Source organism: Syngnathoides biaculeatus, chromosome 20, assembly GCF_019802595.1.
Source record: "Syngnathoides biaculeatus isolate LvHL_M chromosome 20, ASM1980259v1, whole genome shotgun sequence".
NCBI classification, from domain to species: Eukaryota; Metazoa; Chordata; class Actinopteri; order Syngnathiformes; family Syngnathidae; genus Syngnathoides; species Syngnathoides biaculeatus.
In genome coordinates this window covers 10790442-10817816 of record NC_084659.1, presented here as the reverse complement: position 1 = coordinate 10817816, position 27375 = coordinate 10790442, and the positions used below count along the sequence as shown (strand labels likewise).

Here is a 27375-nt window from a genome sequence, read left to right as displayed (position 1 = left end):
CATTTTTTTTGTCTTGGGTTGGATAGTTTTGATCTTCACGACAAGAAGCAGAGTTCTTCCAAAAAGAAGCTTCAAGCTGTTTCTTTTTGCCATTACCAGTTGTTTACTATCAAACTCAACATAAAACAAAGAAAGGTACACATTTTGTATTTGAACTAACCGCATCAACTTTCTCACCCAAGTCTGCTAGCTTAATGCTAACACTCAGTGCAAAACACAATAGACAGGCTGAAAAAACTAGCATCAAAGTTGCAGGAATTACAAACCTTTGATTACATAAACTTTTTGATCACAAGCGGTAATTTTATTAGCGGTTATTTATCCTTTATGAAAAACGACTAATAGCATCTTAGTTGCGATGACTTCTTATTTTCACCAAGTCTACGTGAAGTATGTCTTTGTGTTCTACTGCGCCAGAATCGAGTAGCACAGCACCCACTGAATTATCATGATACACTTTTTCAATTATTTAACTTTTAGGGAACTGTTACTGCTTTATGTTTTTATATGATAAAATACTGCACTGTAGACTTGGAAGGATGCAGGGATTCAGTATTTGCTTTGCTACTCTACGTAAAATCGAAACCATACACTGTGTATAATAAATGTAAATAAAGTGGCACACGTTAAATGTAGTCGCATTTTGAAAAAAGTGATTGCTTTAAAAAACATAATTATGAAGTGCTCATTCCAAGGTAACGTTAGCATAATGGGATTTTTTTATTGCTTTGTAAAAAAAAAAAAAAATAATTTAGCATTTTCAATTGAAATCTTGCCATGAAGGTTGTGTGAATAAGTAAGTGCCTTTTGCGTTATTTTTATGTCCACATTGACCCTCCCACTGGATGTCTTGAAAGAATGAATTCACAAATGAACGTATATTATTTACTATTTCAACATTCTGGCCCTAATGGAAAGTGTCTGAAGGAGCAAAATGTTCGTGGGTGTTGAATTAAGCAACGCCGGATTGCCTGCGTGACATTACTTTGACCCGTAATTATACTGTGAGGATATTCACTCGGCAATGTCGGCATTTCTTCAGTGCCCGTCATCAGCGCTAATTGCATAGTCAACAATAGGACGGCGATATTCACCGCCGAGCGCTGCGCATATAATCAATTTACTCGGTCCTCTCAGACCCTCATTCTGGGAAGTCCATCTGTAATTGTTTTTGCAAGCCCTGGAAGCGATAATAAGGGCCGACAGCCACAGGGAGCGACTCGGTCTCGCAGTAATTGAGCCTCTTCGATGCAAACGCGGTCCCATTCGGCGCTCTCGGCCCGCCCGCGCGACGCCAACACCGGGGACGGCGGCCAGCGCCGGACGGATGAGGGTCATTGGGCCGTGTCATTGAATAGAAAGATACCTGTCACTCTGCTGGAGGGACAGCCAATTTCCTTCCCCACCAGAAATAAAAAAAAAATAAAATAAAAACGCATCCGGCCGGAACTGGCATCCCACAAACTCTTACGTTACTAGCGACTTATCGTTTTTTTGCAGCCGGCCAGCGCGCTTCCAAAGGAGCGCCGTGCCGAACAGGTTGAGCTTATTGATAATGTTGCACCCGCGTCACAGTCTTCGCTCAACCGGCTGGGCACTGGACCACAACTACAGTAGTTGATCCTGCTGTCGGTGCCACGCAACACCCAGCACCAATACCGGCAATGTCGTAGACCAATTGTGGTTGTCATTTCAGGAGTAAAATTGCTCAATTTAATTGTAATTCACTGTAAACAACTGCATGTTCTGTTCTTAAAGGTCAGGTGTCATGCCGATAAACTTTCTGAAATAGATATTTTAATGGAAAATACATGTAACATTTTTCACTTCAATGTCCATACGAAAAAATAAGTATGAGCGGAGAGCGCGTCATCAGTGCGCAAAGTTGCGGAAATCTCATTCGACATCCAAGTGGTAGCCATATTGCCTGCAACGTCATCAGCAGATGTTAGACCGGGACTTTCGCCATTGAAAACACAAAGTGGCAACTTGATATGGAACACGGAAGCTCTTACCCTATCGTTTTGAGCGATATTTAGATGATATGTGGATCACGTCTAACTAACAACAGACTCCGACAGTATGTATGAGCCAGCCCGGGCGAAGCCGTGCCCGTCGTCCAAAGCTGTGCTCGGCGCCGACAGGTACATCGACACATTTAGCACCCCTGACTTACGTGCGCGGATCTTTTGTTACATTCTGAGAGAACTACGTTCCCCACCCCCTAAAACTATATATATATATATATATATATATATATATATATATTTTTAGTAGATGTATACACACCTACCTGTCATTTGAACCCCACAAAGCTCTCGTCCTTTACGTCCGTGCAATCCATTTTTCACGACAAACTGGGTCTTTTTGAAAAGTATGAAGGACGAATCCATCCTCCTGGGTGTTCGAACAATATCCAGCAATACAACGAGTCGGCATTTTGGCTAACACGAAGGAACAAAGAGCTAGCTTCCAGCAGATAAAACTAGTAGAAACCTACGAGACCGCCTGAGTTGGCGTCTGCTACTAACATCACTTCCTGCTTCTGGATTTTAATAGCGAGAGTGACAAAAAGCCATATAGGTCAAATTACGTTGTGTGGTAAAATAACGGATGGGTGCATTCCGGCTGCCTTTTTTTCATTAACATACTAAAAATCATGCATTTCATGACAGTGGACCTTTAAATATTACATGCAAATGTTAAATTCAGCTGAACTCTATTTAAAATTGTGCCTGATGAAAAGTAAAAAAAAAAAGGTACTTGACTTGCGTAATGGACATAAGTATATCATAAAAACCAGTTCTTAGACTACATGTGATTGTGTTGTACTACACTAAACATTAAATACATATGAGCTGTACTCGTAAAGTAAAAATTCACTTTTATAGAGGTCAGTAAATCTAAAAAAACAACTTTTTCTTCAGGAATAATTGCAAATATAGTGTATGTAAAAGTTAAATACAACTAAACTGTACTCTTGTGGACTTGGATAATATGTTAAACAGGCTTAATTCATCATTTACAAGTTTTTTAATGTCATTTTATCTCACGCCTTGAACATAAATTTGATTATCTAGCGATTCTTTCACCTTCTACTAGAGGGACCCCACAACTAATACTCACCCCTCACTTTTTGAGAAAATCACTGGTTGGGCGTAAGTGGCATCATCAGCAGTCGGCTGCTGTCGTTGCGTTATGAATGGACGAGCCCCCGTTTTTGAAGCGCAACGCACTCCTTCAAGACTTTGCCCTCTGAGGAATGTTGAGCCGCCATTACTCTCCTTTATTCGCCTCCCAATTGAATGACAGATTCCATTACAGTAAAATATTTGCCGCACAACTGCGGTCAATATTGAGTTGAAACATGAAATGTCTATTTATTTATTAACTCATCAAACGTGGAGGGCAGAGGGCTTCTCTTGTTTATGTGTACTGTTGATTAGTGTGTGTGTGTGTCGAAATATAGCTTAATTGCCGCCCGGTCTGTACCGCTGAGTGCCAGCAGTGCACCAAAAGCAATCATGTAAATGATGGCAGTTGAGTTTTAAATAATTAATATCGCAAAAGGGAAGTAGTAGGACTCGTTTGTTTGGCGCCACGCGCTCGACCCGCCAGTGTCTTCTGTCGTCTCCGTCATCAGTCAGCGGCTTGTTTGGACAGATGTAGGACGAGCTTGACGTGACAAATGAAGCCGGGCGCACTTCGGCTTCCTGTGGGCCAACAAAGCGCCGGTGGATCCCCCGGACCAGCGACGTCATCTGCCGAAAAGGTTACTGCTGTTGCCTTGACAGCTGAGCTATGCGAGGATGTAATCGGCTTGGCAAGTGATCCAATTTTGTTAATATTTTTAAAGTTCATCAGGCACCAGACGTCAACCTGATTTTCCCATTGACGGCTGTGAGATGACATCGCGTCCATTTCGCGGCGAATAAGCGAGCGAGCCGAGTCCGTGGAAAAAGTTGTTTATGAATTTTACTACAAATGTTGTCGAACAAATATTCGAGTTCCCCCTAGGGTCCGACACCTTTAAAATGAATCTATCCAAGTTCTTGGCTGCTTATCCTCACAAGGGTGGTGGGGAATGCTGGAGCCTCAGCTGTCAACGGGCAGGAGGCGGGGTTACACCCTGAACTGGTTGCCAGCCAATCGCAGAGCACACGGAGACAAACAGCCGCACTCACAATCACACTGAGGGGCAATTTAGAGTGTACAATTAATGTTGCATTTTTTTGGGGATGTGGGAGAAAACCCACACAGGCACGAGGAGAACATGCAAACTCCACACAGGCGGGGGCGGAATCGAATCCGGGACCTCAGAACTGTGATGCCAACGCTTTCCAGCTGATCCACCTTTTAAAATAATTTTTTAATCATCTTTAATCAAAAAAATTATGACCGGAAATCCTCGTGCGTGTGTGTGGTCGATTGCCAATTTGAAAACGATTCAGTTTTGCGGCGCTTCACAACTCGGTTGTCGAGTGTTGGCGTCGTTCATCCCCCAAGTCGTTCGCAATTTCCCTAAACTCTTCTCCATTAAATATAAAAGAAGCCACAATGTCTTTGAGACCTTTTCCGCGGACAACTAAGTGGTTTAACCACGATGAAAAAGAGAGCTAAGTAGTAAAATAGACATTTTATTTCCCTTTTTTTTTTTTTTTTTTTTTTACTGCGAACCAATGCGCCATTTGTCACTGGGCTCTCCCCAATTTCTGAGGTGGGCCTCGAGATTTGGCAGTGTCAATTTAAAACCTCCGCTCACATCGGAATATATCAAGATGGCTACTCTCGTCGTTTTGTTCCGCCGCTCATTCATTTTGGTGTTTTTTTTTTTTTTTTTTTTTTTTTTTTTTTTTTTTTTTTTTTTCTCCTCCCCTCCTCCAGGCCTTTTAAGATGAATTACTCTCGAGCTATCATGCATTGTTGGGCTGTCTGCGACTAAATGGAGCGACGCGAGTTCGCTCGGTTTTGTCTGGCTCGGGCCTCCGACCAGAAGCTCCCTTCCGTCTGGTTAAATATTTAATGCGCGTAATCTAAAAGTCACGCTCAGATTTGTCCGGCGCTAACATTGCCAGATATCGTTTCTCTGCAAACATTCCACACGCTGCGACGGTATATTTAAAGTACCCCGCCGTAAAACCGTAATATGTAATGATTTGAAAGTAAAGTTTAATGGGAACGGTCGGAAATCAATGTTAACCGCTGTGGGTGCTTCCAATAGCGTCTCGTATGCATGCATCTATTCGGGTGTGGAGTCATGATTACACCGGCCAAACAATTTGCTTATTTTTTTTCCTTTTCACATCATATTAGCTATGCTGAATAAATATTGTGCAATTGCCAGAAGGTACTCATATTACTGTCCTTGGAATTAGCTTCAAATGCCAAACTTACATTCAAAGAGGAAATATTTCGAGCTAGAAAAATATCCTACAAATGTTGTCTGTGTGTTCATGTTTGTATTCAAAATACAGTGGAAATAAGGTTGAAAAACGCCTGGTCAAAATTGATATTTGAATAGTTGAACCATTTGGCATTAATTGGATGTCTTGTACATGGGATTTGAAGAAGGATGTCGACTTTATACTTTTTATCCGTTGTAAATTGAAACAAGTGTTCTAATGCGGCGGCGGTGGGTCAGCTGGTGAAGCGTTGGCCTCACGGTTCTGAGGACCCGGGTTCTATCCCTGTGTGGAGTTTGCATGTTCTCGCCGTGCCTGCGTGGGTTTCCTCCCTCGTCCCAAAAACATGCAACATGAATTGGACACTCTAAATTGCCCATAGGTGTGACTGTGAATGCGGCTGTTTGTCTCCAAGTGCCCTGCGATTGGCTGGCGACCAGTTCAGGGTGTACCCCGCCTCCTGCCCGTTGACAGCTGGTATAGGCTCCAGCACTCCTTGTGAGGATAAGCAGCAAAAAAATGGATGGAAGGATAATTCTTTTAATGCTCAGATTTGAAATTGGGCCACTGGATTTCACTTTGTCCATCGGATAGCACTACTTTTTCCGTCATTCAAGCTCTATTGTTTGTCCCACACCATCTTTTTAGAGTTTATTCATCATTAACTAATTAAAAAAAAAGAGAGAGAGGAAAAAAATTGGTATAAAATAAATCTATAACTGTACTCTTGCAGACCTGTACTTCAGCCTTTTCTAATTTGCATATTTACAGCAAAAGACTTATTTGGTCCAAGACACAGGTGTCAAACATTGCGATTTCTGGATTTTTCTTTTTAGATTCTCTCTCACAGTGGCCCAGGGGCCAGATCCCTCCCGCCGCACGATTTTATGTGGCCCGTGAAGCTAAATCCTGTATATCAACTTCCATGATTTTTGTGATCTGTAACAAAATTTCAAATTGTCATATGATAAAGTTAAGATATTGCAAGCATTTTTGTGTTTTGTGTTTGTGAGTCCTTGGGTAAGACGATCTTGACCTAAGACATTTCGACTTTAAAACGCCCGTCCCCCGTCCGCCATTTTGTCTGGCTAATCCTTGTCTGTGTTTGTGCGCCGGGAGTATCTTTGCATTGTTCGCCCTCCTTTTTAGACATTATTGCCCCAAAGAAGAAAGCTTTGTCTTTTAGCAATGCTTCTGCAGCCAAAAGAAAATCCATGACCGTGAAAACGAAGCTCAAGATCAGGAAAAGATCGGAGAAAGGAGAGACGCCAACGCCACCAAGGCTTCAGTCGGTCGACCGTGGTGACAATTATTAAAGACAATGCCCGTATTTCAGCGCATGTTGAAGGGTTCCGTTCCTATGTCGGTTACAATGATCACAAAACAAGGTACTTTGATACTTGTCGATGGAGAAGATTGAGGACCAGGTTCCTTGGCAATAGCTAGCACAGCCTCCCCTTCTTGTTCTTCTCCATCCACCTCTCATCAGTAATGCTACGTACATCATCTTGTTTATTTCAATGTATTTGTTTTTTTTAGAGAAAGTTTTGATGTAAATTCTGACTTTAAAGGTGGAATCCGACTTAATTCGAGATTTGAGTTAAGCCGCTACTATAGGAACGGATCTCAGTCGTAGACCGAGGACTCCCTGTCTTTGAAAAACCCATTACGCTTGATTTCTGATTCAAAAAGTAGTTCATAAATTTCACGTGTAAACATGATGTGAAAGATTTTCATGGACTCAGTCATAACGGCTCTCTGAGGGAATCGTAACCACAGTGTGAGTTTGACACCCCTGATCTCATAAAATTTTATTCTGATCAGAATTTGTTAAAATTGAACTTTTTATACTCAAAATGCATTTGTCACTGTCCTTTGGGGTAAGAGTCGTTTTCAACCTGAGTAAATCATATTAATTGACGCTTTAAATTTAAAAAAAAAAAAAAAAATAATTGACAGGTTGATGGAATGACAGTAAAATGTCTGCAGCGTGTTTCTGGGGACGGAGAGATTATTCCCGTTAGCCGGCCGCTACAGTGCCGGAACGCCGGCGAGGCCAAGGTGACTTTGCTCGGCTCGAAACCGTATCGGGGGGGTCCTCGGCGCGGATAACGGTTAAAAGGCGCAACCTCTTGATCGTATCGGCCGCGTCGTGTGTATGCGAGTCCTTCCGTTGTTTTCCCTCGCGCGTCGGCATTCGCTGAAATGAAGTGAAAATCCAACGGGATTGTCGGGAGATTTAGTGTCCCAATCAATTTTTCCTCAACCCCGTCGCGCTTTTCCACACGCGCGCGCTTAATCGGCGTATAATTGCTGCCAACCTTCTTCAAAGAAAGCCTTATTTTTCATTTAATTCTGTACCGGCTGCCGTAAAATGACAACACATCATTCTAAATAAGACCACCTTTATTTCCGTGCCTGTCGTTTGGCGATATTTAATACTACGGTCCGACTGAGAAATTTATATATATATATATATATATATATATATATATTTTAGCCCATTTCCCAGAACCAGTTCATCGATGAATTTCAATACACACAATAAATGAAATAACTCTCACCCAACGAGGACATCTTGGGTGATGTCATCTTTCACGTGCCCCGAAAGGCCAAGGTCAGAGTTCCGCCCGAGTTCATATTTCAGGTTTTAGAAAATGACATCTGCTGCCATTACCCGAATCGTCTGTGTCAACAGCAAACAAGTCGTTCCGGCACATTTACAAAGGTCACCTTTTTTTACGGTGAGCATTTGAGCACTTCCTGGGTGTTTTTTTTTTTTTTTTTGTTTTGTTTTTGTTTTCCACTCCGCCAGGAACCCTCACCAGATGAACGCAGTGATTGCGCCGTGTTCATCAGCCGTTAAATTGCCCCGCGTGAAAAGTGAAATTGTCTGTGTAATGCGATCAATTAAGAGAAGCGGTTTTGGGAAGCGGCACCGTCCCGCTGTTTTTTTTTTTTTTTTTTTTTTTTTTCTCCCCCAGATCAGAATTTACTTTTGTGAATGTTTTATTTGATGTAAAGGGGGACATTAATGCCAGCGAAGCGCTGGCGACGCTGCTGCGAGCATCCGGCGGGCTGGACCGCTTCCAGAAAAGAATCGAGTAACAATTTCTTTTACTCAGAACCACATTTTGCGCTCGGAGGAAGTGGCAGTCATAGAGTGCTTGATGCAAATTGGGGTCAACGGCGCCGAAGTCGGTGACGGATTTAAATGAGAGGAGAGGGCATGACTCATCCATAATGATGCAGAAAGAGGGGAAAAAGAGAGGCTCGGATTTGATCGTACACAGCAAAGCTGCTACCCTCCGGAAGTCTGAGAAGACCGTAAATCCTCAGGCAATGTACAGTAGGGCTGTGCTGTGTGTTCAAAAATTGGAATTCTGTTGATAATTCTCTCCTGGAGCAGGGGTGTGCACACATTTGTGCTCGAGGGACGCGTTTTCAAAAGAAAGTAACAGATGCAAGACTAAAAGTTTTAATATAATGAGTTACAATGAATAGATCTTATTTTTGGCAGGAGGGCGTATCAATACATTATTTAAACATTTCTTAAATATAATGGGTAAAATGTTAAAAGTTGGTTTTGCAAAAGTTCATAAATTCAGTGGAACAGGTAAGCTGAGGTAAAATAGATCATAGAAATAAAAAGATGAGCACTTTTAAAAAGAGCTACTTTACATAAAGTAGTATCAAATAAAATTAATATTTTGAGTGTTGTGTAATAAATCATGGAAAACTTTGAGATGAGATAAAAATAATGTGGGTTTTAAAGGGTTGATTTGATTTCTGAATGAATTAAAATGGGTCATGTTTTGTTTTTATTTATAATTCATCTTATTTTAAATATTATTGTAATTAACTTTATTTTAATTTTAACTCAATGTTTAAATATGTACAAATCTGCTATAATTGGCTATTTTATGATATGGTAAAATTTTAAACTTTTCAGTTTATTTAAAAATGTATTTAGAATCTGTCACACCCATTTTTATGGTCTTTGTAATGTAAATAATTTTAAAAAGTTGAATTAATGGAGAATTAATTGCCCATTTTTATTTGCTAATTTACAAATCCCAAGACAAATTAACTTTTTTTTTAATGCAACAAACACGAATAATGTAATTTTTTAAATCCTAAAATAATTCATTAATTTTATTTGTAATTCACAAATTATTTACTAAAACTTACTCAAAATGAAAGTCATACGTTTTATGGAACCAATTTTGAGGGAGTGGTGGGAAAAAGTAATTTATGAAATATGAAATAATGCAGACGCTCGGTGGACCGGACGAAAGAACGGAGCGGGCCGCACGTGGCCCGCAGGCCGTACTTCTAAGAGTGAAACCCCACCTCTGAGAATTTTAAGCAGCTCAATTAGATACACTCCGCATTTGGCATCCTCCGGAATAAACGACCGCCCGGCCAAATGTCATGTTTACAACGCTAAGAATGCACCCGCGCTGCCAAATAAATGCCGCGCCCGTTCCTCGATGCATATTTATGCTCCCAGATGGACATTTGTTGAGGCCGCCCAGAATATTATCCATTCTATTAGCCAGAATTAGTATGCTGATGCAAGTTTTGTGTAAATGTCAGTCCGGATTCCGGTGTGGTGTAATCCCCGCCTTAATTGGCCAATAATTGCCGCACTTGTCCTCAGATCAATGGTCGTCGCTTAAAGACGAGGCTCGCGCGTCCTTCAATACTGGACGTTGTTACTTTAATGGGGAGCCAAATAGGGTTTTCCTGTTTATCATGATCGGCAAATGACCCCTTCGGACCGCGTCTTAATGTGTCTTGCGGGGGCACGCCTCGCTATTGACCGCCATTAACATTGAAATGATCTCATGACTGGATATCGTAACTTGCCTGTTGAGCCACCCAGTAGGGATTGCGTTGAATGCAATCAAAGTCTTTGTTTTCGTAATGGTATACAAATAAAGTGATAGTTCCCCCCAACATTAACTCAAATAACACCATAAAGGCTGACGATAAAGAGTAGTAGATAGTGATGCAACAATCCCACTTTTATTCAAACCAAGAGGAAAAGCATGTACCTTACTCGCTGGTATAGAGTACCGATACTTGGTCACGTCATTAGTGTACATCTTGCAATTTTCTGTTTTAATCAAATACAGTCTACGACCGTAATTTCTCGTGTATAAGCCGCACCTGATCATAAGCCTCACCCAGTTCATTTTTAAAGTGAAAAAACATTTTGTACATACAGTGAAGAAAATAAGTATTTGAACACCCTGCTATATTGCAAGCTCTCCCACTTGGAAATCGTGGAGGGGTCTGAAATTTTCATCGTAGGTGCATGTCCACTGTGAGTGAGATCTAAAAAGAAAAATCCAGAAATCACAATGTATGATTTTATTTTATTTTTTAACGATTTGTGTGATACAGCTGCAAATAAGTATTTGAACACCTGTCCTTCAGCTAGAACAACAAAGAATCTAATGTAGACTGTTTCTGCTGTCCTTTGAGCACCTTCCTGAAGTGGCTCATAACGTCATTGAAATTTTGCAGTGCTCTGCAACATTCTGCTCTGTTAGGATGATGGAGTTTGACAAAATTATGGATGTCGTTCCATTTAGCCCAGATAGCTTTTACTGTATATCAGCACTTGAGACATCCTTCCTGCCTTCAGCCTCATCAGCGAACTGCTGCTCGTTTACGAAAATAAGAAGCAAGTTTTCGACGTCCTCCAAGATCTGTGGCCTCTGCTTGGTCGACACGGTTGCTCCTTTAGCAACATCTTTACTTTGAGGGCATCCTCCTGTTTCAGAATGATGCTGATCGTCGATTTCGCCATGCCGTACTGTTTCGAATGCTCAAACACCCACACCAGATTCGTATTCCACTTGTCTTCTTTGGAGCCTTGGTCGGGGGTTAATATTGCTCAGTCGGAAGGAAAAAAAAAAAAAAGTCACAACCGGGACACGTCAGCGTGCAGAGGAGTGCGTGGGTCAACTGGTTGCGTCATTTCCTTTTTTGGGTTGCGTCCGAAAGCACAATAGCAAATCGTCATGGGTCAGCTGGTCGGGGCGTTCGACTACCGATTTTTGTTCGAAAACCAATTTGTACGAAAACAGACGTTCGAAAACCGAGGTACCACTGTATTCCCACAGCAGTTAAACAACAGATTTTTTTTTTTTTTTTCGGGGGGTAAAACAAAATCCGCTGGTTTGTCAGTTAGTGCCGTGGTTTTGTTTGCGCGACGGCGTTTGAGATGCAACGCTGTCATTGTAACGTGACACATTGTTTTTTCTATAGTTGCAGTCACACAAACAAACAAGTGAATCAGGTAACACCTGGGACTCACCGAAGACGAGGGAGATCTGGCATCTCAAAGGGCTTCTTGAACGGTCTCCTCAAAGTCAGTCTTCCTCACGAGGTGACACTCTGTCACAGTCACTAGTGACAGTTCCACCCGCGTTCTTATCAAACCTGATTAACGCCAGTGAGCCACCGGTGAATATCATCTTAAGGAGAGAATGGCAGGGGGGGAGGAATCCTGGGCGGCCGCGAGCAGATGGCGGGCTGATTGAACGGATTAGTTCAAATTAGCGAGGGGGCCGTTCCCTATAAATGCGTGAGGATTCATCAAGCGCAGAGGTCGCAGGTGAAAGTCGCAGGTAACGTGGAAGCTGTGTGTGTAAATGTAGACGTGGGTCACCAGAGAGCAGATGATGATGTATGGGCTGAAATGGTGTGTGTGTGTGTGTGTGTGTGTGTGTATATATATATATATATATATATATATATTTTTTTTTTTTTTTTTCCTTGTTGTTGTTGCCGCCACTGGCCTGAAACGCACCTTGGAGGCAGCGAAACCACCATCTGGCTGGCTCATCCTTTCGCAGAGGAATTTCTTGTGGTGGCTGCAAACCACCCAAGACAAGACCGTTGGACACGGTGTTCTCAGTACATTAAGGGGGGGACATATGAAGTAAATGGAGTTGTGAGGGGGGGGGGGTGTTTATTCAGATAGTGCTCTGGACTATTAATAGATCCAGGTAACTATAATAGGTCTGGACTATTAATAGGTGTCTAGACTGCCTTCATCCATCAAGTGTGAAATAAGTGCAGCGGTCCTTCGTGCCATTGCTCAGCTGTACGTTTTTTTTTTTTTGGGTGGGATGGGTTTTGTCTGAGTTGCGAGCAAGCCTTTAAATGCAGGAGGTTACACAACACACAAGAAATAAAACGTTCCAAAAACGTGGCCAATTGCTTTCGTCAAACTTTTCATTGCCATTCCTAGATTCAGTTTAAACATAAGAATGAATATTTAAACAAATGACAGAGTATCTTACAAAATCAGTTTGCTTAATGCTAACACACTATGGAAAACACAATAGAGATGCTAATAAAACTAGCATAGGTTTTTCAGTAGTTGTAACCCTTTAGGAAACGGATATTTGAATAGAAAAAATGGCAACACATGTTGACAGACAATACGTCCAGGCATATATATATATGTATATGTATACTTAGTGACACTTAGTCGTGAAATTCTTCTATGACTTGTGTTTATATTATAGTGACCCCAGGTGGCCAAGACTTTTTTTTTTTTTTTTTTTTTAATCCGAATGCATATTTAAAAAGTGGCATCATCTGTATCTCTGGAATAAATGAATAAAGTATTCCTCGGTCAGAATAGTAAAAATATTATTAATTCGGAATTTTCACTGTGTGTCCCTGGCGAACGTAGGTAAGCTTCTTCAGTCTCCTTTGTGGTTTCGCACACGGGGGATTCATAAACTTTTCCCGAGTTTGGGGTGAGGGGGGGGGGGGGGATACACCAGAATGACACTTTGAGAGCGCTGACGGTCGTAAATCCGCATCCCGACGGGCAAACAATGAGCCGAAACTCATTGGAAAACTCCATTAAAAGCCGGAGGAGCTGCACAGTCCGCGATAAGTCCAGGTTGCCTCGCTGCGCCGACAACATGTGACAGTCATTTGAGATATGCTCACAGTAAAAAAAAAAAAAAAAAACATCAATTATACAGTCACTGCTTCGGCGCTTGAACGTGTTTTTTTTATTTTTAGTATTATTTTGGTTGTTGCCTAAACTGCAGTTAGAGCTCTTACCCGACTTTATTCGGTAATCGCCTTGTGAAATCATCTAGTGTAGCAATTTCAGTAAGGTGTAATTAACTGGGGGGGGGGGGGGAATGGCGTCAGGTGGAGGGTTGCAGATGTTGCAGCACCCTACGCAACAGAACTCATTTCAAGTCAATTCATGAAGATAAACATTGTGGCCTGCACAGACATGCAGTACATGCATACTTTATATAGATAAGTGACCTTTAAACTTCTTTATTTGATTAAAATGTCTTTTTGTTATTTTCTGAGCCGCTTATCCACACGAGGGTTTGCAGGAGTGCTGGAGCCAATCCCACCTGTCATTGGGCAGGAGGAGGAGTACACCCTGAACTGGTTGTCAGCCAATCGCAGGGCACAAAGAGACGGACTCACAATCACACCTACGGGCAATTTAGAGAGTCCAATTGATTCTGCATGTTTTTGGGATGTGGGAGGAAACTGGAGGGCCCGGAGAAAACCCACGCAGGCATGGGGAGATCACGCAAACTCCACACAGGCAGGCTGGGATTTGAACCCCAATCCTCAGAACTGTGAGGACAATGCTTCACCACCTGAACTGCCATTCTGCAAGCAATAATTCAGTTTTACACCAAGAAAAACAGACGGGGATATCATTGTGGGTTAATAAAAAAAAAAGAAACAAAGTTTCAAGCGACCTTTCAAATTTATAGTTCATAGTTGGCTTGGTTTAGTTAGAGAACACGCAAACTCCACACAGGTGGGGAAGAGATTTGAATCCTGGTCCTCAGAACTGTGAGGCCAATGCTCCACGTGTGTGTGTGTGTGTGAATGTATGACTATTGCTTTGACAATTTTATTTCCCTCACAGGATAGATAACGTATCAAAATATTCCAAACCAAATCAGAATGTTGAGTTTACTGTATTATTGTATAAATCGTTCATTATTTACTAAGTTACACAGTTTCTCTACCAATGGCTTGAGAAGCCGTCATTGCCAACCAATGGCTGGAGTCCGGCTGAAGCACCATCATGTCAAAGGCAAAAGGTAAGCAGAGCTGTAGTGCTAGCACATATTATTATGTAAGAACACCAAACTGTCAAGCATTAGCTTATGATAACCGAAACATACTCAACTGTTGGCCGACGTTGACATGGGGCTTTGTCGACGTGTCCGCTACATGGCGCAGATCCACGAAGCCAATTGACAGTGTAATTTGGCGGCATATTGATACTGATATTAATCACGGCAGTTGACTCATTAGCCGAAGACAGGAATGCCCCTCCGTAACTGAGTAATTTCCGCTTGTGTTACAAACGGGCGGAACATTTCACAGTCGTAGGAATGGCGTTGTGCAATTTCCCAGAGGTTAATTACTTTCCGTAAAGGTCTGAAGACAGTGAGCGTATGAAGGTTATACAGTTTATTTTGTTCTATTTTTTTTTTTTCCTTTCCGTCAGTCGCGCCGAAAGCGGAACGCAGGCTTTCAACTACAACTTCAAGACCACTTGAGCCGCGTGTTGGCAATTTTAAACGAAAGCTTTCACAAGCCCTCTTGGAGGCTGTGATTAGCAAAGTGTTCTTTTAGCCGCGCTGGCTATTTTCAGACCTTGTTCCGCAACCCCCACAATCAACATTTGACAAAGAAATCAGAAATTCCTGGCTGATTAGACGCAATTTACCAGTGTTTTTCCAGGCTAACTTTGGGTTCATGCGTGCTTGCAAAATCGATAACTCATTGAAAGCCGCTCAATGTTCTATTTTTCTTTGCAGAAAGCTAGCGCAGCACGGGGCATAATGTCACAGAATCACTCTATCAAATGATGCACCACAGGACACTTGGGCATGGAACGAATTGGACTCGTGCTCACCTCCATTAAAGGCGCCCGACTACCAACTCACTTACCAACCTCATTTTTAGACAGAAACATCACTTTTGCTTTTGTCAGCGTTTGTGTTCCATTATTTTCCTATATTACTGTTATACAGTGAAGAAAATAAGTATTTGAACACCCAGCTATATTGCATGTTCTCCCCCTTAGAAATCTTGGAGGGGTCGGAATTTTTTTTATCGTTGGTGCATGTCCACTGTGAGATAGATAATGTCAAAACAAAAATCCAGAAATCACGATGTAGGATATTTTTTTTTTTCCCCCACGATTTGTGTGATACAGCTGCAAATAAGTATTTGAACACCTGAGAAAATCAATTTTAATATTTGGTACAGTAGCCTTTGTTTGAAATTACAGAGGGCAAACATTTCCTGTAGTTGTTCACCAGGTTTGCACACACTGCAGGAGGGATTTTGGACCACTCCTCCACACAGATCTTCTCTAGATCCGACAGGGTTTCTGGGCTGTTGCTGAGAAACACGGAGTTTCAGCTCCCTCCAAAGATTTTTGATTGAATTTAGGTCTGGAGACTGGCTAGGCCACGCCAGAATCTTGATGTGCTTCTTCCGGATCCACTCCTTGGTTTTCCGGACTGTGTGCTTCGGGTCATTGTCATCTTGGAAGACCCGGCCACGACCCATCTTCAATGCTCTGACTGAGGGAAAGAGGTTGTTCCCCAAAATCTCACAATACATGGCCGCGGTCATCCTCTCCTTAATACAGTGCAGTCGTCCCGTCCCATGTGCAGAAAAACACCCCCAAAGCATGATGCTACCACCCCCATGCTTCACAGTAGGGATGGTGTTCTTGGGATGGAACTCATCATTCGTCTTCCTCCAAACACGGTTAGTGGAATTATGAAAGAAAGTTCCTTTTTGGTCTCATCTGACCACAAAACTTTCTCCTCTGTATCATCCAAATGGTCATTGGCAAACCTAAGACTGGCCTTGACATTTCAAACTGTCAAGACTTTCAAACCGTGACGTCTTAGTGTATTACCAACAGTCACCTTGGAAACAGTGGTCATTGACCAAGTCCTGTCGTGTAGTTCTGGGCTGATTCCTCACCTTTATAAGGATCATTGAGACCCCACAAGGTGATATCTTGCATGGGGCTCCACTCCGATTTGAGATTGACCATCATGTTTAGCTTCTTCCATTTTCTCATGATTGCTCCAACAATGTACCTTTTTTCACCAAGCTGCTTGGCAATTTCTCCGTCTCCCTTTCCAGCCCTGTGGAGATGTACAAATGTCTCTGGTGTCTTTGGACAGCTCTTTGGTCTTGGCCATGTTACAAGTTTGAGTCGAAATGATTGACTTTTAAAGGCGGACTAACAGGTCTTTGAGGGTCAGAATTCTGGCTGATAGACAGGTGTTCAAATACTTTTTTGCAGCTGTATCACACAAATAAATCGTTAAAAAAATCATACATTGTGACCTACGATGAAAATTTCAGGCCCTTCCATGATTTCTAAGTGGGAGAACTTGCAATATAGCAGGGTGTTCAAATACTTATTTTCTTCACTGTTACATTACTAAAATGTTTCGCAGTTTTGATGAGGACAGTAAAGGCAAACATCAATGACTGTAGTGGGAACTCTGATGCAAAACAAACAAACAAAAGAAATCAAATTACAGTTTTCATGCATTATAAGTTATGTTTTTTTGGGGTGGCGGCGGGGGGCAAACATTAGCTCGTAAATGGAGCACAAGAAGACGTGAACCTGTGTGACACCATCGGGGGTGATCATAATTGAAATAAATGATGCGTGCGGGGGTGCGGCGCCATTGACGAATGGCGCTGATCAGCGGAGACCAAGGCAAATAATGCACTTTCTGAATCCTCCAGTCTGGATGTGACACTGAAATAATGCGAACTCCATCAGCGTAATGAGGTGGCCCGACCTTCTTCCAAAGACACCCCACACCCCCCCACCCCCCCAGCCCCCCCACTGTCGGCTCCATGCGCACTGGAGCGGGTTTCATCAGTCTCAATTTCTAATCCCTCCCCCCCTCCCCTTGTCACCTTCCCCAACAAACGTCTCCGGAATACATATTCTTGTTTAACACTTGTGGTCGTAATTTAGTTTCACCTTCATTGTGATTGGTGGTGACACTTCTTTTCATTGAACTCTAAAGTGGAGTACACGTGTGATACCATTTTCTTTTTTGTGTTTGTCCAAATTGGTGTGGCTTTCCGTATTTTCCAAAGGTTTGTCAAGACAATTTCCCGTGTGACAGTCATAATCGTTAATAAATTATGGCTTCGATGTTTGTCGTCCACCTTGGAATGGCGGACACGGTTGCAGCCTGAATCAAAGTGCCAGTACAGCACGAGTTTTTTTTTTTTTTTTTTTGACGTGCTGTCATCAAAAATATTTGTCTCTGGATTAATTCACCGTTGCCAATTATATTAAGAAAAACAAAAATATTACGCCAGTCTCTTCAAACATATTAATCAGATCTCAAACATAAAATGAAAAGACAGTACTCTATTTTGCAAACAACTAAAATAACGTTGCTGATGATTGAATTGGATAGTTTATGTATGGGCTATAGTTTTTATTTCTACTTTGTGCAATGTACTTCAGAGATGCGTCAAAGAAGTACATGTAAGAAGATGTGATTTTTGTCTTGCACACTGTTTTTATCACCTATTATTATCTTGCCACAACTGCTGCTGAAAGGATGCGGCTTTCCCCTTTGTAAGACTCATTAAGGTTATCTTACACTACAATTGCGTATTAATAATAATGTTTACCCTGTCGACGTTCTGAAGTGATGTGTACAGTGATGGGGTAATTAGTTTCTAGTTCTGTCACCTCGTCCTGTGAGGATTTGTATTATTTTATATTTATATCTCTAAACCGGACTTTGTATCGGTCCATTGTGGTGAAGAGGGAGCTAAGTCGAAAGGAGAAGCTCTCAATTTACCTGTCGATCTACGTTCCTACCCTTGTAGGCACGAGCTGTGGGTCGTGACCCAAAGAACAAGATCGCGGATTCAAGCGGCCGAAATGAGTTTCCTTCGCTGGGTGTCTGTGCTCTCCCTTAGAGATAGGGTGAGAAGCTCGGTCATTTGGGAGGGGCTCAGTGTCAAGCCGTTGCTCCTCCGCATTGAGAGGAACCAGATGAGGTGGCTGGGCCATCTGATCCGGACGCCTCCCTGGTGAGGTGTTCCGGGCATGTCCCACTGGAAAGAGACCGTGGGGACGACCCAGGACACACTGGAGGGACTATGTCTCTCGGCTGACTTGGGAACTCCTCGGGATCCCTCCGGAAGAAGTGGCCGGGGAAAGGGAAGTCTGGGTATCCCTGCTGAAGCTACTTCCCCCGCGACCTGACCCGGAAAAGCAGTACATAATGGATGGATGGATGGATAAACATATTAATTGGCCTGTTATGTTCTTGTTGAAATTTGGTTACTCGCCACAAAATGGCTAAAATTCTGACTTATCGGAATGTGTAGTCTTTACCCTGACCGATTTATCCTATAGTTATATAATCTATAATCATCTTCATCACTTTTGCCGTCATGAGAGTTTTCCAAACTTTTCAGAAAGGAAAAATAAAAATCACTCGTAACATGCCTTGCGCATAGATTCATTGTCCATAGATAATCTTTCACTAATATCCAAAAATATGGCATGGCTGACTTTAATCAGAAGTTGGAACTATCGGTATGGTCCTTTTCTATTGAATACGTTTATCACAATCCTATGTTTATAATACAAAGTGGGCCACGCGAACAAAAGAACGCCCATCAGTTTTCTGAGTTGTTCCATCAATACAAAGCGAATGAGGGGGTGTGGGGGTGTGGGGGGGGGGCAAGCAAAACAAAGATTGCAAAGGTCACTGTTATTTTTCTGTCCAATCTGTGGCCACGAGTGGCACAAGTGTTTTTCGACCCGCTGCTTTTGACACCTGTAACAAGCGCCTCTGTCTGCCGGCTGCTCGTTTGCACTCGTAATAACAGCGAGACTGTGGAGGCTTAGCGGCGCCTCGTGCTTTTGTGTTCTTGGCAAGCAGAGGCGGTGGCTGTGCCAGCCCACTCAGCAAAGATTCGCAGAGGACCAAACAAGCAAGACTTGCTGTCAAGCTCACTCTGGATTACCGGTGGTGGCGATGCAAATTGTCTTAAGGGCACGCTTGGAAGTTCGTAATCAGATGACATGTTGATTATTGATACCTTGTGAAGTACAGTTGTTATTTTGCCACGGTCCTGATTGCATTGGACTATCTTTTTTTTTTATTTATTTATTTTTTTAACTAGAGTACAGTATGAGTGTGATATATTTACAGTCTCATTTTTCATTGACGCTGAAGGTTGTGATATTATCTCAGAAGCTGAAGAACTTCCACGTTGACTTTGTCCACTCACTTGATGTTCCTTTTAGAATTCGCAGAGGTGGAAATAAGTCAAATAATGTACACGAACGTTGCCAATAAGCGAACAAAGTATATGCTTGTTGTTACACTTTTTTGGAAAATTTACCTAATAAAAATAAATGCAGGCTCCAGATAAACAGTTTGTCTGCATAATCATTTACATTCGGCAAAAATCAACTATCCATCCCATCCATCCATTTTCTAAGCCACTTATCCTCACAAGGGTTTCGAAGAGTACTGAAGCCTATCACGGCTGTCAACAGGCAGGGAGGTGGGTTACCCCCTGAACTGGTCGCCAGCCGATCGCAGGGCACATAGAGACAAACAGCCGCACTCACAATCACACCTAGTGGCAATTTAGAGTCTCCAATTAATGTTGCATGTTTTTGGGATGTGAGAGGAAACCTGAGTGCCCGGAGAAAACCTAGGCATGCACCGGGATAACATACAAACGCCACACAGGCAGGGCTGGGATCAAACCCGGGTCGTCAGAACTGTGAGGCCAATGCTTTTGTAGCTGATCCACCGTGCTGCCCCAAAAATCATCTCTCTAAACAAAATGCTTTACGCTTGAAGACTCCGAAGCGATTTCCCAACTTCTACGTGATACTACCTCAGAAGTATAAAAATTTCAGAACTGGCTCCGGACCGCTGTTCGATTTCGGTGCCGTCTTGGGAAAATGTCGTATTTTCCCGGCGGCATGAAAGGGCCGATAGTTTTTGCTCTGAGCGACCTGCCTTCGTCTGCCTCATTTTGATGCAATCCGGCACAATAGGTCAGGTGGAAAAGCCCCATTGTTAAACAAGCCGAAAGGGTTGTACTGCCAGAGGTGGATGCGCAACCCCCCCCACCCCCTCAAAAACAAAAAAAAAAGTTAGGACAAGGAGAGATTAGCCAGTCAATTCCCTGCTGGTGGACCTTTGTGTGGTCAGCCATGGCCCGTTTCCTCTGTGTTCCAGCCAATCGGCTGCCTGTCCACCTGTGTCTTGTACCCTCATTAGTTGCGAGTCTAATTAGTTCCATTGTCCCCCCCCCCCCTTTGCCTCATATCTCATGAGAGCGATGCTACTTTAACCTTCACTCTGTGAACACTTTTTTTGAGCTTGCCTCTCATTTGTTTAATCCTTAAGCCCCAGGATGTTCTTCCCGGCATTTCACAGTCTTGGTAACATTTGTTGTCGTGCTTGCTTTTGTTTACGGCGTAGCGCGGTTTTCACGTATTGGGATTTAGAAATGAATAATTTGCGCGCTACGCAAGATCAGACTCCTGCTGCTAAATAAAGTTAACTTGATAATTGGCTAACAGCTGTGGAAAAAAACGTACGCAATCACGACACATTTTTCAGTGTCTCTGATTCTACTATTTATAGACATCTGTTTGAGTGAAATGTTAATTTTTGTTTTCCAAGCCGTTTCCATCAAAGCAGCGTGACAAATTCTTCTAGTTTGTCTGTTGTATGACATTTGTTTGCCCAGAACGATATTCATCCATGCACACACGCTGTTTAAATAAACATCAGTCTGGTCATTTTTGCCCGAACGCCTGTGCTAAGAGTTCGTTTTTTAACAGCTCGTGGTAGTAGCAGGCCGCCAGCTGCGGGGTTTGTCACGAACGGATCCCGTTTCGAGAAACTAGCCAAACTTCCCAAACTGTCGCTGGACTACAGTCAGGGTCTGAAAAACCTGTCATTGCCAGGGTTGAAGTTTTGCAGCTACTCCAGTGTCAATTAGCAAACCATGGGGAAAGGAATGACATTTTTACAAAAACTACAAAGCCAAAGATGCCAAATACTGATGGCCTTACGTCTGTTTCAATGTTATTTGGAATTATAAAGAAATAAAAGCCTGTTGTGACTTTTATGACACCTTGTCTGTACTTATGCAAATACTGGTACTTGTGCATCTCTGTTATGTACAGTATAACAATCAGTTGACGTGGAATCTACATAGTTGTTCTAATAATCAGAATCACCTTTAATACCCAAGTGTGTAAAAAAAAGCAAGGAATTTTTCTCCGGCAGTCGGTGCTGACCTGGTCCGACATTTCCAAATAGAACAAGAAGTTCTGGATGATCTGCAACTACAGTATTTGGCATTTTCATCAGCGCAAGATGGAATCCATCCGGCGAATTCGTGAAAATGTCAAATGCAAATTCAAGAGTTTGCGTTCTCCTGGAGGCCCCCAGAAAGCTCTCGGCGGGAAGGCCGTCACTTCATCTGCACTGTCGCGAGGACCTCTTCAGATCTCATTTGTGGAGCTGCTGACATTGCTTGAACCCCCCCCCCCCCCACCACCACCTCGTCACCATCCTCACCTTCGCTTTGACAGTTTACACTGCCCGGCCCCGCAGGCCTCCAAACGCAATCTGACAGCATTTTAATCAAAACGCAATAAGTCGACCCAGTGGGCTCCATCCTCTCCATTGGTTTTGATGAATATCGTGTGATTGACTGGGGGCTCTTTTTGTTGTATCATTATGTCAAGCGACAGGACTCCTGTACTTTGGTACACTTGTGTAAATTAAGGTAACTGTAGTGTGTGACTACATCGTGTATGAATTAAGAAATGGAAATTGTGAGAGTGAATGTGAATGAAAGTCATTTTAAATATTTCACTGGACATTCACAGCCACATTTTAAAGGTCCACAGTCATGAAATGGATGATTTTTAGCAGCCGTTATGGATTCATGTGTTTTTTCATCACAAAACATGATTTTGACGCAGATGGCCTTTTGTAACTCCCACCACGGAAATCCTCTCGAGGAATTTGTTTTCAAGAAGAACCAGGAAGTGACGTTAAGGGCAGTAGCGCACTCAGGCAGGCTCGTATAGTTCCGTTTCTGTTAGATTTACCTGCGGGAAGATAGCTCTTCGTTCCTTCGCGTTAGCCAAAATGTCGGCTCGTTGTATTGCTGTATATTGCTTGAACACTCGGGAGGGTGGATTCGCTCTTTATACTTTTCCGAAAGACTCGGCTCGTCGTGAAAAATTGATTGCACTGGTGCAAAGGATGAGAGCTTCGTGGGTTCCAAATGACAGGTAGGTGTGTATACAGCTACTAAAAAAAAAAAAAAAAAAAAAAAAAGTTGGGGAAGGGGGGGGGGCGTAATCCATAAATCAGGGGTGCTAAATGTGTCGATGTGCCACCCTGGTCGAAGCCGTGATCGGCGGACGGGGGGGTGGCTCGTCGCGACGCTGGGCTGCGGGTGCATCGGACGGGGTGGCGGTTTGGCCGCGGCGGCAGCGTCGTCGTTGCTCGTGGGCGCCGTTGTTTATTCACTCTGTTGCAAGATTTTCTCTCCGAAAAGAGCTTCCGTGTCAGAAGGGGCGTCGGAAAAATTCGAATATCTATGTTGTCGGCCTCCCCTAGTTGGTGGCACAGCCTGTTTTCAATGGCGAATGTCCCGGTGTGATGTCACGGACAGAAGATGCAGCCAATATGGCTCCCACTTGATTGTCGAATGAGACTTCCGCAACTTGGCGCATGGATGACTCGCTCTCCGCTCATATTAATTTTTCTTATAGACATTGAAGTGAATAATGTTATGTGTATTTTCCATTACAATACCTATTTAAAATAGTTTATAGGCATGACACTTGACCTTTAAAGCGCTTTCTGGTTGCACACTGGTATGGACAAACTGGTGTGTGCTTTAAGTGTGTGTGTGTGCGTTGTTTTTCTCAACTGCGAGTACAAGCCAACCTGAATTTAAAAAGTCTCCATCTGAAAATACTTTAGGCACTTGTTACTGTCGTCGACAGTGCACAGTTAGTTAAGGAGGAGTGAACATACAATTTTTCAAGCTAAACGTCGATATTTTTTTCCGTATCTTTTGACTGTCTGTCTGCTGTTTCGAGTCGGAAGCCCGGCCAGCGACCGGTGCTCCGACGCCGCGGCAAGCCGACTCCCGACTGTATGAAATTAAACAGGACTCGCTGTGTAATTGCTTCTGTGGGGACCGCGCCGACTTCAGTAATACACTTTGTGATTTAGTATGCGATGCGCCTGCCCTCGCAGACAAAGCAGAATAACCAACAAAAAAAAAAAAAAAAAAGCAACCCGAAAACAATCTATTCTGCTCTGTAGCCGTGCGCCCGGCAACACCTCGGGGAGACAGGCGGCCATATGTGGCCTCTGCGGGCTATGACTGCACACACATTACATTTCGCTCTCAACGATCCACACCTTCCTGTCAGGGGCTGTTGCCGGGATAACACAACAGATATTATGGGATGTGACAGCTGGTGCCGGGTCAATTGTTGCACACCTCCGGTTGAGCATGAGAAGTCTTTCCCTTCTCCAGCAATCCTGCGTGGCAGCTCATCCTGAAAGACACGCGATTAAAAATGAAGAAATCGATGGTGATAATTTGATCATCTTCAAGAAGAAGTCGTGTGTACTTGTTTCACAATTAAAAAATGCAAACGTAAAACCTTTGCGATCAATTATTTAGTTGGGCATTCGAGTGTAAGCTAACCTATAATACATGAAGTTATAAATACAAAGAAGATTTGGATTTTATCTTTTGACATTCATAATCATTCTTAAGAGTAGATTAATATTTTAGCATTTTTAATCGCTAATCAAGTGGAAAAGGGTAAAACTTGTTAATATCTGATGACAGTGAATGCAAAGTTGTAGCGTTTTTGTGCTAATTTAGCAAAGTGTTTTCTCTGCCGAATTACTAAAATCTAATTCATTTGTCACTATTTTTTTCTCAGGTTCTTTTATTCATAGTTACGTTTTGAGGCTTGCAAGAGCTAAAGCAACAGGACAGGAAACTGGGCCCAGTGGCTGCGAGTTCAAGCCAAACCGAGGTAGGTGGTGGAAGTTGTGTGTGAATTTAGTGGGCAGTTTGGGGCAACAAAAAATCCAAAATGTGCTGCAGTCAAAGGCATATTTACCCTAGTTTAAATTGCACTGTATTGCAATTGTAAGTTGTATCATGAATTATTCATTTATTATCTGAGCAATTGGAATCCTGCAGATGTTAAACAAAAGAGGCCCTAGAATGGAGCCTCGGGATGCTCCGCTTGTAATTTTGCTCTGGTTACATTGACGGTTACATATTGACACTAAATAATTTATATCCTTCAAGTAAGATGAAAAGAACTACTAGCATTTTTAGGAATAATAGCAGATGAGAGACATTTTTGTGGGGGGTCACCCAAGTTTTTTTTGACAGAGATTGAGTTTCCTTATGTCTCCTTTAAAAAAAAAAAAAAAAAATATATATATATATACATATTACGGGTTCTTCAGAGACAGCACTAAATGCCATTTTGTAGTGTTGTGATGACTTCATTGTTATTCATCAATTTCCTATGATGAGTCACTCCCAAACCCATTTTGATCACTGTAGTGGGCCTCCCCTCTTTCTCTAAAACGACCATAATTTTCTTTTTTCCCCAAACACGTGCTCCAATATTGGGGTTTGATGAGTAATTGACTGTTACCGTTATAATTACTGAGGGAATATGGTGTTATGGTCTCCATTTTCTGCATAAATAACACCCGCGGACGTGATCACATCCAAAAATAAATGCAACGCTAAGACAAAAAGATCTAATACTTCACATCGGATTAAATTAAACTCCACTCTGACGAAGTGTTATTACGCCGGCAATTTAAAAAGAGATAAAAACTAAACATTACAGTCGTAAGGTTTTATTTAACACTCCACATTTGACAGCGGCGTGTTTGAATCCGCCTCCCCCGAGCTGCTTTATGCCTTTTTTTTTTTTTATTATTTTTATACACTATATATATCCTTTTCCACTCAAACTTGCTGAGTCGGGCTTCCATCAGCCGTCGTCATTGTACATTTTCGCTGACTGATCCTCTTCCCAGCGGGATTTCGACCTGTCAAGACACGAGTCAGTTGAGCGGCCGTCCCGTTAAATAGTTTTTGTCTTTGGCTCGCGCCCCTGAATAATTGACAAGTCGCAAATTAGCCTCCCTTGCCGTCAGTCCACCGACCCACATCAAGTCAGAGAACAGAAAAACTAGAATTCTATCACACATAGTGTATATTAGTTCTATAAGTAATTAGGTATATGAGGATTCTCTTTTAAGTATATCTTGCATCTTCAAAATACAGATAAACAGCAGAGAAATAATTTTCCACTTTTTTTTTTTTTTTTTTTTACTGCACTAGCTTGTTTACCCCCCAGTGTTGTTTTCCATTTTGGAAAACATCTTAAAAGGTTTCGCTTTAATTTGCATGAATTGTCAAGAGCCACAAAACTTTGTTTTTTTTCAGTTCACAGTTCAAAAAGCCTTTTTATGCAACCGAACGCAAGCCGAGACCAAGTTGAAGTTTTTATCTTTTGTGTTCAGAAAGTCACACTTGTGTGAAATGATAGAAATCCAATACCACCTCTTCACCGCACATACAAGTTTCATGAATATTAGACTGTGTAATGTTTCAAAAGTGTTCTGAAACTTTAAATGCAAAGATTAAGTTAAAGAGCACTGATCTGTACTTAGGCAGCGGTTCTTTTAAATCCCACGCTTTGAGAACGACAGCGCTAGATCACTTTTCTGTTTCTTCATCAGCATTGAAATAAATGTTTTCACGGTTTGCCGCTGATGGGATTAGAAGTGAAATAGCGTCAGAAACCCGCAGAGTGTCTGATTCATCGTCGCATTCATTTCGGGCGGCTCGGAAATTTCACAAGTGCGCAAGTTGCATCTATGTGGTGAGCGTGGGAGCGTTATCGGAGGAAGCGATTCGGCGAGCGTCGGCGGCCGGGTGGAGGAGCATTAGCCGCGGATTGATGAGCCTCGCGGTTTGATGGATGGAGCTTCAGCGCTCGGCTATCAACCTTTTCTGTCAGCGCATGCCAAACACGTATATACGTTTGGCGCTAGCTATCATTTCTTTCAAACAATACCAGTCGTGTTCACTGACAAGATAAAAACTGGGCTCAGACCAAAAACGGTGGGCGTGATTGTTTCACAGAGGATCCGCAGATCATTTCATGATCATAGAGAGGCTACAAGTACCTCCTCAAAAAAGTACTCTCCCGAGTACCAAAAAACTGTTCAGTGGGGCTTTGAGATAAGACAGACCCAAGATACAAGCCATTATTTGGTTGATTGTGTTGTTTTGACAAAAAAATGACAGCCTTCAAACTGAAAATTGCCTCTCCCATACGCAGTCACTGATTTTGATGGGCACGTAGGCTACAAGTATCTCCTCAAAAAAGTACTCTCCCAAATACCAAAAAGAACTGTACAGTGGGGCTTTGAGATAAGAGTGACCCAAGATACGATCCATCGTTTGATTGATTGTATTTTGACAATTAAAGAAAAAAAAAAAAAACAGGCTTCAAACTGAAAATTGCCTCTCCCAGATGCAGTCACTGTGATTAGACGGGCACGTATGCACCTGCTCGTCATCGCACTCGCAAATCACAGTCGTGCACGAAAAATCACGGACGTAAAATTTGTTACGAGTAGAAATGCATAGATATTGTAAGACGTCACTTATTTTGTGTAGTCTTGACCGATGTTCCCTCTAAGCTGCGCCACTGCGCAATTGCGCACTTGTCGTACACACTCAGCTCACGTGAAAACACTTGCGGCACATTTTATTTATTTATTTT

The 27375-nt window shown here is 42.4% G+C and overlaps 1 protein-coding gene across 21 annotated transcripts in view; it reads left to right on the top strand.

The window, feature by feature from the left end:
- Positions 1–27375, top strand: part of large1 (LARGE xylosyl- and glucuronyltransferase 1) — a 193164-nt gene that overhangs the window by 8129 nt on the left and 157660 nt on the right. For 12 of the 21 annotated variants that reach the window (XM_061806393.1, XM_061806392.1, XM_061806394.1 and 9 more), the window contains 2 exons: positions 14436–14527; positions 24487–24582. The gene's annotated coding sequence lies outside the window, so the exon portion shown is untranslated. The remainder of the gene's footprint in view (positions 1–14435; positions 14528–24486; positions 24583–27375) is intronic. The other 9 variants (XM_061806397.1, XM_061806395.1, XM_061806398.1 and 6 more) reach the window with 1 other exon arrangement.